We start from the raw sequence: 15,411 nt of genomic DNA, 5'->3' as shown, positions 1-15,411 counted from the left end.
TTACTGGACCAAGTTGGCTAGTTTTGTTACTTAGTGATTAGGTTCCACATCTGCAGCTTCCATGCAAAGATACTGAACTAGTATATATGCTGCAAATCTGAGATCAGATTTTAAATCTGATCAAATAACAACGTTTACTGTTTTCCTGACTAAAAGTATGATCCTTCTTAAAGAATCAAAAATCTTGCTGTGGTTTTTGTCTCCCTATCTCCACATTCTACTCCCCCTCCCAACACAAGATATTCCCCCTTTACTTCAGTTTCATTACATTTTGCTGCTTTTTCCTCTATGGCTAAAATAGGCAGAGTGGTTCTAATCAAAGCAAAATACTGTGAAGGATTCTAAAGAGATAATCTTCGCCAACAGCCTACAAAAGCTTTGATTTGCTCTCCTTTTGACTTTTTAATCTAGGATATGTGGAGAAGAGGATGCTATTTGGTCTGCACCCATTTTCATTCCGTAGAAATCTGGCTGCACTTCTATTTAAGACAGCATTGATAATCTTATTAGGATTTCTCATCACTTCTGTGATGAGAAATAAAAGGTCAGTAAGTAATCTAAAGCCATGAAGTTTTCTTGTACCACACTATCAAGAACTTTACATCTTTACTGAAAGTTGATCAACATGATGCAAACATTTATCAAGTTCAGCCAAACTGATACTAAATTCAGTATTTCCATAAGGGTATTTTCTTGTATATGTATCTAATATCAAAGTGCTCTTCCACCACTGAATCTCTCGACAAAACAATGACTGTGCTCCCAGTCGATCGAGAAATAGGTTCTAACACAGAGAACTTTGTTTTATAAATGTGCTTGTCCAATGCACTTAAAAAGAAATGCACATGCTGATTTCCCATGGAAATGCTGATGGATGGGAATTATATTTCCATGTAAAATCCTGACTGGTGCAGAACAATTTTCAAAATACCACCTTTTTTTGCCATTCATATGGCAAAGTTTCTAAGCCTAGCTAATAAATTGCCGCATATGTGTATGCACATATGTGTATGTCATCAAAATACTCCTTTGCCTATCTTACTCATCTCCTCAACAAAAAAAAAAAAAAATTAAACAAAATAGAAAAGAACAGAAAAAAAAAAAGCCCCTCAAAAATGGTCCTTAACAAACCTGGAGAAATAATACACCTCTGAACACAGTGAAGTAGCTCCTCTTCCTTCTTAATTGTCTTTGTCTCCAAACACACAGTTGCTCAATTCTATAATATGTAACATACAAGACTGTAGAGTAAAACAACAAAGTAATACTATGAACTAAGAACTACTGTGATAAAACTGATGCTTTTTGAAAATGGGGGCATATAATTGAGTATTTGAATCTAAAACAAAGAAATCACTGCAAATGTTTAGTATTTAACTATTGCCCTTGTTGGTTAAAATAATGGGGGGAGAAAAAAAGAACATCCACTCTCCAGAAAGTTCAGGCTGTAAAATGTACACAAAATTGAATCTACTCTCAGATTAGTTTAAAATGTACGTATTCTGCATTTACTCATTGTAATAATTTACTCTTTTCTTTGTTTCATTTGATAAATCAATATAGGGTTTTTTTAAAAAATACAAGCATTACTTTTTTTTTCCCAGTGAAAAAGCCTGTTCTATTGCATACAGTCATACATCACTCCATATTTCTAATGTTAGGAGTGTTATGTTGCCATCTCAATTGTTTTCAAATGTGTCATATTGCAAACAAGTATAAACATCTATTCACCACACTACACTACCAAGTTTAACCTTATCATTTCAAACTTGAAGAACCTTGATAAACCATCAGGAGTACCTGCTAACTGCCTACTAAGGGTTAACAGTTTGTTCCAGTATTTTTTGTTTGTTTGTTTGCAGAGTGACATGACAAAGACTTTTACTTGTTTAGTAATTTTTCAAAATAAACTATCACACAAAACAGAAATGTCCATTTAAAAAAAAAAAAAAAAAAAAAGAAGAGAGGTAAAAACTAAATATCGTTCTGAATTGCATGCTGTTGTTCTCCAAAACAACACAATTCAAGGTAACAAAACCCCCGCACCTCTCAAATTAAAGCAAATCATTCATTAAACTGTTCTACAATGGTCACAAGAACTATGTAAAGACAATTAAAGGATAATAATTTCTACTTAACCCCAACCTTAACTGCAGTTTCAAAATTAGGTCAGTTAAAATGAAAATCACCATTTTAAAGGAGATTAAGAATCATTAAAACTGGATAAAAATATCCCTAAATGACTATATGAAAAAAAATCAAATGTAACTAAATGTTAAACCCCCCATATTTTATACACAGCATAAATTATATAAGAAATGTCTATCAATGGATGCTCAGTTCGAGAAGTGGGATTCTAGTCTGACTCAGTGTTATTATCTGGCAAAAAAAAAAATGTAATTCGAAGATAACTTGTTTATTTTCTTCTTTTGTTTTCTCCTTTCAATAAAGAAGCCTTTATAAGGACACATATGTAACAGAGATATATGGAACTGAGAGCATCACTAGCAATTTGTCAATCAATAACTTCAGTTTTTAGCATTACTAGTGAGTTTGTGTTAAATAAGCATTTTTTCCTTTCTGCCACGAAAATGCATACCACACCAATCAAAACTAATCACATCTGGGCTTTCATTGAAACAGCAGTTGCTAATTTTATAGGTCTGCCCACATTGCTCCAGAAAATCGGAAGCAGAAATCTGACATTTCCAGCGGTCGTTATTAAAACAACAGCCACTGAGAGCTGGATCCCGCTTCCACTGGAAGCAATGTCAAACTCCCCGCTGACTTCAGGGAGAGCGGGATCGGGCCCCGAGCTGCTCAGCCTCCTCCAGCCCCACGCATGGGAGGACGCGTTGAGGAGCTGGGGTGGGAGAACTACCAAAACCCAGCCATTCCTTCACCAAAGAGTTGAACTTTCCATCACTTCGTGAACAACAGCAAAGTGCCCTGCCGACACCAAGGGTGACAAAATGGCATATTTACCTTGAGGGAACAGCAAAGGGAAAAGCCGTAGAACCGCAACACAAAGTAGTCCAAGGGAACGATCTATGCATGCAGTCCAAACGTGCACCGTCAAGTAGGCCACAGTCTGTCAGGCAGTCGTCTCGGCACCAGCCACCCTGCCTTCCATCTTACGAAATTCACCCAGAAAAACTGACAAACCTGCTCCACGACAACAAAACTCTCCTAATGCTTTTGAACGCCCACCATTTGTTCTCCATTCATCCAATCAACTTTCCACTGCACATCTTCTCCTGCGACTGAGGCTCAGAGGCAGGATCCCTTCTCATCTGTATGCTAATTATTTTGCCACATGGACAAAAGTAATAATGCTTTCAGACAGGAAACCGACGAGCCTGAAGTCGAAGGCAGAAATTAATAAGTTGCCGCCGCTGAACGCTGAGGAGACGGCCAGGCGTGCAGCCCCGTGGCCGGTGGATCAGCTGTAACCTCCGGTTGAGAGCAGCACAGGCGACGGGCGGGAGGAAGCCTCGGCAGCGCAGCACGCTCCGAGCCCGGGTTCCCTCAGAGACCACGCTGCCGCAGCGGAACAGCACCCGTGGCAGATTGCTGACTTACCCCGCCTCAGCCCGCAGCCTTTAAGCAGCGCGACGCGCATCCATTTCCCCGGCCCCGCCGCGCGGGTGCCGCTGCCCGCCGCGGCCACGCACGCCCAGCCCCCGCCGGCGCGGCAGGAGGCGGGCAGGGCTGGGGCTGGGGCTGGGGCTGGGGCAGGGCTGGGGTTGGGGTTGGGGCAGGGCTCGGGTCGGGGCCGCGCTTGTCACCCTCTCTGGCACCCCGGGCCGGGCTCCCCGGCGGCGTGGGGAGCCGCGGCGGCGGTGCCGTATTGCACCGAATAGAGGGGACAGAAGAAACGCCGCAGCCGCCGAGGAGGGCAGACAGCTACAAACACTCCCTGGCCGCTGCTGCTAGCCTAAAATGGTGTCTCCGTTATGGAACACCCCTCTCCCCCCCCCCACCCCCCGCCAAATAAAAAGCCAATAATTAGGCCTCTAAATGCGTTTTAAAAAGAAAATAGTGATTGAAAATAATCATTGTTTTGCCGCTGGGTTGCCACTCCAGGGTTTATAGGGTTAATTCAGCCGGATTGCTGAAGCCTCGCTTATTTTACCTTGCTCACACCATCTGCCCCCACCCATTTGAAACAAAAGAACTATTTCCAGAGGAAAAGATTAGCAGCCTTCCACCATGAGCAACTTGGGTGGCTCAGCTTCATGTGATCAACAGCCCAAACATAAACAAGGGCTCGCACGCAAAAAGGGCCAGGTTTGCAGGCGCCCCTCAACAGCGCTTTCCCCGGCAATTTGATGTGGGTTTTGTGGCTCTGGCTGAGCCGGGGACGGCGTTGCCGAACGTGTCACACAGACAATAACTGGGAAGAGGCACCTCGCCCCCTCGCAAGGCTGTCGCAGAGGCTTCCCGCCGCCGTGCGCCCGCCCCCGGGCAGCCTCCCTGCGGGGCTCGCCCCCGGGCAGCCGGATGCCCCCGCGACGGGAGCGGTTTGCCAGCGGGGAGTCACTCCGTTTAAACCCGTCCCCGAAATGTCATTTCGGTAGCAGCGTGACAGGCTGTGATCTTTAGGCGGAGGCGGCGGCACCCCCCACTCCCCCCCCCCCTCCCCACCCCGCACTGGCAGGGCTCCGCACGCCCCCGCGGACTCAGCCCTGCCCCGGCCCCGGCCCCCGCCGCGCCTCCCGCCCGGTCCCCGGCGCTGCGTTTCGTACGGGAGGGACCCTGGGTAGCGCACACTGAGCCTACGCGCCCTCCTGCCCGCTACGCTGCCCTCCTTACGGCCATTGTGCTGCTGCAGCCCCCCCACTTCCCCCGCCTTCCTCCTCTCTCCCCACCCCTGCGCGGTGATGCGCGGTGCGGGCACGGCGGGCAGAGCCCGCCGGCGGCGGCTGAGGCGGGGAAGAGCGACCGGAAAGTCACAAGGAACACCCTCCTTGGCCCTGAGAGGTGATCCCTCCCAAGCCCCCAGCCCCGCTGCCCGACGTGCGGAGACCAGAGGTGCCGGTTTGCCGTGAGGTGACCATTCCCTTCTCGTCCAGCCTCGCCGGCAGTGACACTGCGGTACAGCCCTTCGCAGCCCCGGCCACCGCAGCAGCTGCACGGCCGCGCTCCGATGGCAGGAGAGGGGCTTTTGGGGAGGGGGGAGTTTGTCACAGAGACTGAGAGAGCCAGCCTGCTGGAGAAGGGGCTAACAATACCAGAGCCCTCACGACTTCCACGGGTTTGGTGGAAAACGCAGTGTTTCCCTCAGAAAGGAGAAAAAAAAAAAAAAAAAAAAAAAAAAAGGATGTACGTGTCTCTTCCCCCGCCCCCCATCTCGCTCGTGGTTTGGGTGTTGGTTCCCCCCCCATCCCCCGCCCCCCCCCCTAATTTTTCCCTGTCATCTCTGATTACATCTCCCCGCACTCGCCGGGCTCCCCCGAGGCCGAGGCGCGGAGCCCCCAGGAGCGGGGCCGTGGCCAGGCCGCAGGTGCGGGCGGGGAGCGCGGAGTGGAGGGGAGGAGGGGCGGCGGGGGGAGCGGGTCTGCGGGGAGAAAAGTGTCCTCGTAGCGGGAAGGAGAGCTACCACGTTTGTGTGGCAGCGAGAGCATGTCAGTCTGCGTTTTTTCTACCCAAATCCCTGCAGCCTGAGAAGCACACGCACACCTGGTGGTGAGGGGGCCCCTTCCTACGTGTGCAGGGGTATCTGCACCCCCACAGAGGAATCCCGTCGTCTTCTAACGTAAACGCTTACGTGCAGAATCTTTGGATAGCTGTACTCGCGGTTCAAAAACCAAGGCTTGTCCTTTCCCTCCGCTAAAGCTGACCTCCTTGTGTTAGACCCTGCCTAGCCTTATTAAGATGGTGAAGGCGACTACGTGGCACACATATCATAGCAGGTGTTTTCAAACTTTTTGAAGGCGATTTAGCTGGGGAAAAAAAAAAAAAAAAAAGCCCTCATCATCGCGTCCAGCCTTCAGGATGGCATAAAGAAATGGCCCCGTGCTTTTCCCACTGAAGACAAAAACAATACTTGCTTTAATCGGGGCAGAATGTACATAAATCCTGTAATCCTGTATTGGCGAGAGTTGGGGGGGGGGGGTGCGGACGGGGGGGACACGACCAGCATAAATTAGAAACATTTACAAAAAGACCAGTGTGAAAAAAAAAAAATTAGGAGACTGGTGATTCATTGGCCTAATTATCCTCCATAAGACGTTAGGGTATGGGTTTAATGTTGTGGGATGGATTCTCCCTCCCCCAGCCTGTGTCTCGTCACCGCGCATTATCCATGGGGAAAAGGAGATGCAGGTCATGTTTAAGCAGCGTTAATGAGAGCACAGTATTTTTCCTGAAGGTTAAGTTAGCCAGGTTAGCAAATTTCACATAAAGTACGCTTGAAAAACTTCCATTTCTTTTACTTTCTCACTGGTAGCAGTTTCTAGCGAGACTTGAAACGTTAGACAAACACAGAAAGCAGAATTCAAGCATCAGACGAACCCACTACTGTCAATAAGGGAGTACAATTTCAACTTGACAGGAGTATTACAAGAATATACCCGCTAACGAGCAGCCTTAATTGGCCTGCATATTGTGGCTGTCACTGTTAAAACCTGTTCCTATAGTCCTACTTTATACATCTTTTAAACGTATAGTTTTCTAAAGCATTTAAGGAAACAATACTTTACTCACTGGGCTTTTGATTTTGGGTGGGAAAGAAATGGGAAGAAAAGGAAATGAAAAGAAAATAGGAAAACCTATTAAGAATATGGTATCAGTGACTGAAAAACTGTGTGAAAGACAAACGTATAGTAAAAAAAAAAAGCAACAGACTTCTTTCGGTTTCAGTGTACTTTGTCAGTTTTGAATGTAAATTACTATTTATTCATAGATTGCAATGGCTGCAGAGGATTCAGTGACATTTACTATACTCAAATCTTTTAAAATGTAGTGTGTTCCTTAACAGATCCCACTTTTTCCTCAGCAAGACATTTTGTCTTAAAAGTACTTTTAATTTAGTGATTTGCAGGAGTTCACTTGCTCGTCCTGGCAAATCCTTCACACAATAGAGTTTAATGTGTGGCTTCGGTTTCCAGCACAGGGTCATGTTCGTAAAGAATACAAATGAAAGAGAAGGTATTAAAAAAAAAAAGTTACTGCGCATGTGCAATTGTCAGTTATTAAATTATAACAATGTAACTTGTAGATAATAAAAGTCAAAATACCAAATAGTGCAGAGCAGATCGTGCCTTAATGCTATGTAAAGTGCCGTACTTTACAGGAGTTATTCCTAGTCTGATTTAAAACCGCCTAACCTGCAAACTTGAATATAAAATACTGCTGCACCTGAAGACTGCAAAAGTCATTTATATGTATAACGAAACATTAAAAAGATCTTCCAGATCAAGTTTTAATCGATAAAATGCTTCCTGTTGTCACACTCCGGAAAACGGGGCTTTGCAGTGCAGAGGCAGGGAAGACCCTGGGCACAATGGTGCTGGTGAGGGCAAACGTAATTCTCAGGTGGTGAGCCGGAGACGTTGTTCATTTGCACAAACAGAAGATCAGTGAAAGCATTTAGCTCAACAAAGCACTGTTTTGCTAGGAAGAAGAAGTCTGGCTAAGTATGGTGACGCTTGTGGTGCCCCTCAGGCTGTAAGAGTTAAAATCGGCCGAGTGCACGGAAGCGCTGTTTGGACTGCGCTGCCTCGTGGATCTCTCCGAGAAAACAAAAAGCAGAGCTTTTATAAGGACGGAAGAAGTATTCCGACGGGGGGATTCGGTGCTTCCCCGCAACCGTCCCCCCTCCCCCCGCCTGGGCAGAAAGCACAACGCCTGTGCGGGGCCGGCCGCGGGCCGCGCAGCCCCCGGCGCGGCGGCGGAGGCTGCGGCCGGCGGACAGCTCCCGGTGCTGAACCCCGCAGGCTCCGGGCCTCGCCCAGCCCCGCCGCGCCCTGCCCGCCTGAATGGCGCTGTCTGCGGAACAATGGCAGCCAGCTCCAAATCCTGCTATAATCACGTTAATGAGATTAATCTGCGAATTAGCAGCAGTCAAATGTCAGGGTGGCAGGGAGGAATCCAAGCAAGCTGGGTAATTAACTTTTGGGGGGCAGGGGAAGGGAGCCGACTGTGTTATCTGCCGGGCTTTTCCCGAAGTTCACCAGGTTTTTCTATTCACCAGCCTTTGCAAGGTGCTGACAATTCAAGTGGAGGGGGGAGGAGGGGATAAGACGGAGACCTCAACCTTTGCGTGCTATAAGACAGCCCTGCTAATGCACAGAATCCTCTTACTTCCAGCTGAAGTCCATTGAGGAAACTCGTGCCGTTCCAAACAGCCCACCCCAGCCGCCAGCTGCACCGTATCAGACTCTGAGCCCGAAACTAGTTCTGTGATCTAACTCCCACCACAAATTCCAGTAGGCATGATAAATATGGCCGATGCCGAAGAAGTATTAAATCTGACTCCTTTCAAAAAAATCTGCAAGAAAAAGACTCTTTCTGAAATCAGAGGGGCAGGAGAAATTAGTACCCTTTAAACAACTGTCAGCAACAGATTTTCACCACAAGTTAATGCTAGATATGTTGCAGAGTGTTTTCTAAAATAATAATTAAAAAAAGATTAATTTTAATCAAGTAATTTAGAGTAAGTTGCTTAATGTAGACAAGTCAGAGATCTGGTCTCTAGCTGACCTCAATAGAAGTTAAACTTCTCTCCACCTGAAATTCAGCACCCACGACCATTTCTCCATTGCAAGTACAAAATGTAAAAAGAGATTCCCCATAGATTACAAATAAAATCCAAGTGTATTTATTTGCAAGAAAGAGAGTCCTGCATATCTCCTTTTCTCTCTAAAAGAAGCATCGTCAACCATGCAAAGCATTTATCATGTAAAAACTCTACTTTGATGCAGACACTACTTTTGCAGAAAACAAATAAACATTTTTTAAAATCTGCTCTTTGCCTAGATAAGGCTGTGCACGTTGTTCAGTACTCAGAAGAAAATGGCATGCTGCTGTTTCAGTAAGTTTAATCTTTGTTAGTGACAAATAAAAGAAGCAAACCTAACATCTCTACCGTAAGGGACTAAGTAATTTCATTTTCACTAATATAAGTAATTTTCTTTTACACTCTTCAGTTACTTTTTAGCACTAAATTAGTAAGATTAACAAATTTGCACTAAATGTACATGGGCTACAGTCATACTTATCTGAACTATTTTAAAATTGAAGTATAGACTATAATATTTTCAGAGAGTTAACCGAATTAACCATCCCTTATTTACAAAGCTTTTTCTCTTTAAAGAAATACTATTATAGATATGAAACATTTAAGAGAGTGTTCTTTCAAAATACTACTCTTACATGAGTTTTCCCCTTTAAACTACAAATCTCCTGTTTTCAAACATTGCAAACATTGTTTTAGTGTAAAACCAGAGTATCTTATAATCTTTTATTTAATTGTACTCGGCTGTCAGGAGACTTGAGCATTCCTATCTGTGAAGTTTTTGTCTCCAGTTCTCTGTATCAAACAAGTATCGTCCAACATGCAGCAAGTTTATATAAGCAACAACATGCTTAATGCATGCAACATTATGCGTTCATATAGTAAACACACACGGTAGGATTTTTTTTTATCAGCTATTCTACAGCCCAGTATAAGTTCGGCTGCACAGCAGTATTGCCAGAAGAACTTGAAAAGAGCAAACAATGGACATTTAAGTACAAGCTACAGAACGACTGCAAAAATCACAATAATCTTTCCAGTTAGCTACAAGAATCAACCCCCACCCTGCACAAAACACAGCCCACACCTGCACTGTTAACCATTTACAAGTTAAACACAAGCAAGACATTTCAGCACGGTTAAGAAACACCCTGGCTTACTACAACTTTGAAAGGATGAGGAGTAAGAAGCATACCACAGAGACCCAGAAAAGGCTGCTTTTTTTCTTCATTGAACATTGAAAAGATACCCCATGTTCCAGGGAATTAAAAATATATATATATATATTAAAATACACCCACCAACACTGAGTAAAAAAATCAGGGGGGCTTCAAGAAGACTGCAGGGAAAAAGCTCTCACTCTCTTTAGTGTGCAGAAGCTTAGGGGGAAAAAAATGTCGCCCTGGCAGGAATGACAAATGCAGTAGGATAGGCTAGCAGGCCTGAGGGATCTGTTTTACTTCCACATACATCCTCTAATGCACGCACTCCCACTCATCCTCTCGAGATGCCTTTTTTTTTTTTCTCCACTTTTTTTTTTTTTTTCACCAGCTCCAAATCCCCGGCATATGACCTTCTGTTAAATAGATAAAAAAAAATTTGCTTATCAGTCATGCAAATGAGGCTGAATTCATTTTCCACAACAGATGGCCTCATAGATAATGATGATGGAAGAGAGAAAATTGAATGTCTCTCACAAGGTGGTCATGGCAACCGAGAGCAGAATAATATCAATAATAAGCTCACTGCATAATAAGGTTGTCAATCCCACAAATCAAAGTCTCCAGCTAAATCAGGTATCCCACCCCCAGCTAGTTATCAGGTAAATAGAGAAATAGAGAGCGTCCTTCTTTTTAAACGAGGAGCCGTGAAAAAGAAATGGTAGCTCTAGCGATTCCAAGGTACAAGGGGAAGGAAGGAGCAGAAGCGATTTCGCTCCACTAATTGTGTTTTATTTAATGATTCGGGGAGGGGGGTGTTGGGTCCGTCGTCGTCGTCCCCCGTTCCGTGCCCCCCCCCTTTTTTTTTTATTATTATTTCCACAGAGGTTTTATTTGTTGGAGGGGAGTGCTGGTTTTTAGCGAGGCTGGTATTTTGAACTCGATCTGCTGCTGAAGCCTTGCCTCCCCTCCCTGTGTCTGATGTGGAGTGCTGCATTGATGCAATAGCAGCTCGCCTCAGGCTTCCACCTTGGCTCCCAGGGGGCCATCCCGCAAAATGAATCAGCAGCCATCCTGAGCAGACTGATTAAAATGAAAATGGCAAGGCACATGTCTGGGCGGAACTAGAGCTGAGCTGCGCTGCCTGTCTGGCAAGCATGCTCAATATAGCTTTTGCTAATAATGGCTTACCGCCTTTCGGTTTTTTAAAGGTATTACCGTCGCCCCTTCCCCCATCCCCTAAACAGATAACGGTGCTGGGGGGGTTTCCCCCCCTTCGTTGTATACTGCTCGCAGCTAGAGTTTGCCAGACTGACACACAGTGATTGTGAAAAAACACACTCGCTTTGCAGGGATTTTCTTCGCAGATGTGCTGAAATACCAAGACAACATATTAACATGCAGCTATAAATTATTCCCAGATATTAGCTAGGAGAGAAACCTCAGAGGAAGAGGAAAGCTCAGTCACTACTAGAAACAGCATTTTCCCCCCCCGTTTTTACACCTCAGCTTGCAATGGCACCTTGTGCATTATGCATCACGAGAAAATGACTGCCAGTAAACGCAGAGCAACTTCCTGGAGCTCTCTGTTCACCGTCTTTGACAGACTCCAAGCTGCATTTCTACCCGCACCCCCCCCTCCCCCTTCCCCAAGCAGATAACTGGGTGCATAGAGAAACAACCATTTAAAGTGTGCACCTCCTGTAGTCCTTCAATGAAATAGAAACGTTTTGCGGATAGCTTCGGTATACAAAAACAACATCGAGAACCAACCGACCCGTACACGCACGGGATCTGAAACCTGGGCAGACCGTTGTTTCGTGAGGTGCGGGAACAGCTCTGCCTGGAGATTTTTGCTGCTGGGTTTGGTGAGGTTTTTTAAGCAAACAGCACAGTGGCATATCTCTGGAAACCGGCATGTATGTGCTGTACTTATACACATACACCTCAATGTGCCTCCGGTTAATTCCTGTTTTTAAGCTGCCAGGTTTATTTTATTTTTCCCCCACCCTCAGCCTCCCCCCCCCCCCCCCCCCCGCCCTGCACTATAGCCCCGTTGCTGCAGTGTGAACCAGAAATCAATAGGGCTGCTCTAATGGAGGTTCCAGCTGCAGCTGGCTGTGCAGACACACACACGCACACACACACAGACACTGACGTCTGTGCAGCTTTCTCAGCCGATTGGGCACCACATCGGATGTTCTGTGGAGCAAAGAATAGGAATCATTTACAGTCTGCTAATAAAAAAAAAAAAAAAATTAAATAATGGTACCTTGCATTTCCCTGTCTCCAGGAGCGCCAGGCTGGGCTCGCGGTAGAGGCTGGCTGCAGTGCGTGAGCGACAGCACCGCCCGGGGTACCGGCAGTCGCCGCAGGGCACCAGATGACACCCCCAGATTACCAGGGAAGCTGCCGGGGCACAGAACCCCGCAATTCATGTGGGATGTTTTTATAAGGTTACCAATCCATACCGTGAAAGATAAGAATGCGAACATAGGAAAATAGACAGGAAAAATCAAAGTGGTTTAATTGATAGATTAATAGAGCTCTTGTGCCCTTTGATGTATTTGCAAGTATTTCCGAGCTCTGAAGAATATTGTAATGAAAGCTTTATTTTTAAGGGCTTTGTTAGAAATTACGCACTGAACATTTAATATTTCGATGTAAGTTGTTCAGTTGCTTCCCCTTCCTTCAACAGAAAAATATTTAATTTGTTGAAGATTAGCTTCAAGTTTCATTTCCTATAGCCTTTAAGTATTTTACATACATATATTCATTTGTAAAGCTACTCCTTGTTACTAAAACATGTTTTGGTTTTTCCCCTTTTAAACAACAAAACCCAGGCTCTCTTGGTTACCTGATGTTGTAGCTGTTTATCTCTGAGACAAGAAACAACCGTGTTGGTGAGTGTATAAAAAAAAAAATCTAATTCTCTGCTCCCAAGATAAGGTATTCCTGGGATCTGCAGCACTGCAGAACACCTCCCCCACCACCCTGTCAATGTATTTCAACTTCAGTGTATTGACAGCAACTGCCCCAGCCTGAGTTTGGCTCCAGTGAAGCATTTATATTCCTTCCACTCAGCCCTGTGGATCTTTGCAGGGCTCAGATGCCAACCCAGGACCCACTCTGGAGAAATAAAGTCTGGGAAAATGAATGAATCATAAAGCCATATTGCACGACAGAGTCACATCCCAGCCTGTGCTCTACAGCTCATTCTTATGCAAGCTTTTTTTTTTTTTTTTTAAATAAGGTGACTTAAACCCTAAAAGTAATGGCAAGTGGCAGGCTACGAAGTAATGGGGCTGTAGGAAACCTTAGAACAAAAGGGGCCAGGAAGCACCGGACTCCACCTCTCCTCAACATTAGCAATTACACCATCACAGTACCCCCTCCCCAAATATTTATCTAATCTCTGCTTTAATTATTTATACTAGCTGGTTTTTTTTTTGTTGTTTTTTTTTTTTTTTCCTGCTGTCCTTGGCAGTTTGGAGCACAAATTAACTGTTCTCTCTTTCTCTGTGTGGAGACATTCTGCCTAAGGTTTTTTTCCCTTCCTCCTGCCCAGTCTTTATTAAGTTTTAACCCCTTTTCTACTGAACAGAAAGCTCAGGCTGTGTGAGTACTGTAATTGCTGTGCATTTAAAATGTCTATGCTTTCAAGAGCCACCAGGTATATTCCCCAGCCTAGCAGCAGGCTGTTTACCAGCAGGCTGTTAAACAGCATCGCAGGCAAAAGTTAAAGCATACAGTACAACTGTTGTCCTGGTATATGAAATTAGAGTCTGAGTTCTAACCTATAGGCTAAAATGTGTTTCTTTTTTTTTTTTTTTTTTTTTTTTAGGAAACAAGCAGATTTCCACATAATGAAGCTATTAGGGTGCTACTGCTTGGCTCATGCTGTATTTATTAGTATCAGTGAAAAAGAACAGAGGCAATTGCCCAGGGATAGAAAGCCCTTACAGTGCCACTAATCCTTACATTCCTTAATCTTCCCTATCTTTTCTTAACACTGGCATTTAGCATGCCCAGAAACATCAGCCCAGGGCATTATGATAGCTACTAAGCTAGAGCATTTACTAAGTATATATGTGCTTTGGGTAACTACTTTTTTGGTCTGAGGTTGAGCAACCCTTTGTTAATGAATGGCTGGCTCCTATGAAATCTCCAGTTGGGAAGGGGCACCATGGGCTGGTTGGCTAAGTGCTTTGCAAGGATTAACCAGAAAAGCTGGTGCTAACAAAATGTTTAGCAGATACTGGCCATTCCAGTAGCTCAGTCCTCACCTCCACATCCATGAGACTATCTGCGAAACAGTCCTTCCCAGTCCATAAAGGTCTTGCCAATTTACTGGTAATCTCTGATATTTTCCCAATTTAGTGACTTTTGTTAAAGCAGCAGGTTAGTATTGATCATACCATATTCAGTAAGGGAGTGTAAAGATCACTTTGATGAGACTCAGAAGAACATCTTGCAAATACTGCTCCAGCACAGCACAGGGACATGGTGGAAAGTACACCTTAATAAGAACAAGTGGCCTTCACCCAGACAACTCAGACAAAACGTAACGTACTAAGGCTCAGAGGAAAAGAAATTATTTTATTTCAAGCAGACCTTGTCTCAGTCATAAGGTTATATACAAAATATTGCTGACACTGTACCCAAACTAGTAATTTATGCACAAGCCAGGCATAAATATTCTTCAGTATCTGTAAAGTGGTGGTGCACTACCTTGTTCTTGCAGCTATGAAGTTTTTATACTGAAAATGCCTAGTATCTGGTCCCCATGAACCACTGAGCAAAAAACCTTGTATATGAGTGCATCCATATGTACAGAAATCCACTAGAATATTTAATAATTGCTTGCTGTTAGCCCCCAAGCATCTATTTTCTTCAAATACACTGTCCAAAATATCAAAAGCCATTACAAATAGGGAAAGAAATCACAAGGGTCAAACACCTAGTCCCAGACAAAATGCTGGTGGCTCCATAAAAACACTTAGCCTGCACATTCTCCATTTGGAGTTGTACGTGTGAGGGGACCATTTTACTGTCTAGAGTGATATAAACACTTGGAATTATTTTGGAGACAAAGTACCTACAATAGCAGGTATCTCAAGGATGACAGCTTCAGAATATGCACACTGCAGCTTTCACATGAATATGTAAGCAGAGGACTCTGACGAAATAGTATTTTCATCAGTGTTGCTGGCCTCAGATGCTCAAAATTACTGATCATGATGTCAGAGTTTTTCCATGCAGGCACATAAAGTTGCAAGCCAATTTTGCCAATGTTTCAGGCTGGCAGAATGCAAACTGTCTGGTCTGGAAGCCAGTCAGACACAGTCAAGTTAATGAAAGCCCTGCCAGCTAGAAGAATTGGTTGAGCTAGGTGATGACTGTGTGCACTCAAGATAGACATAGTTATGGTTCCATTAGATACAGGAACTGCAAAATACTCATACATTTGAGTCAGCTGAAGAAAAAAAAACTTATTATGGAAATAGGATT

The 15,411-nt window shown here is 44.6% G+C and overlaps 1 protein-coding gene across 7 annotated transcripts in view; it reads right to left on the bottom strand.

Annotated features, from left to right (window-relative positions):
• The window catches only part of MYT1L (myelin transcription factor 1 like), a 319,362-nt gene extending 309,226 nt beyond the window's left edge, over positions 1–10,136 (bottom strand). For 6 of the 7 annotated variants that reach the window (XM_086744921.1, XM_086744914.1, XM_086744918.1 and 3 more), the window contains exon 1: positions 2,986–3,453. The gene's annotated coding sequence lies outside the window, so the exon portion shown is untranslated. Of the gene's footprint in view, positions 1–2,985; positions 3,454–10,041 lie in introns of those variants that run through there. The other variant, XM_086744916.1, reaches the window with a different exon arrangement.
• Between the last annotated feature and the right edge of the window lie 5,275 nt (positions 10,137–15,411).

This window comes from Chlamydotis macqueenii, chromosome 3, assembly GCF_036417535.1.
Source record: "Chlamydotis macqueenii isolate bChlMac1 chromosome 3, bChlMac1.mat, whole genome shotgun sequence".
In the NCBI taxonomy this organism is placed as follows: domain Eukaryota; kingdom Metazoa; phylum Chordata; class Aves; order Otidiformes; family Otididae; genus Chlamydotis; species Chlamydotis macqueenii.
Note: the sequence above shows the minus strand (reverse complement) of the source record. Positions and strands in the feature narration are given on the sequence as shown.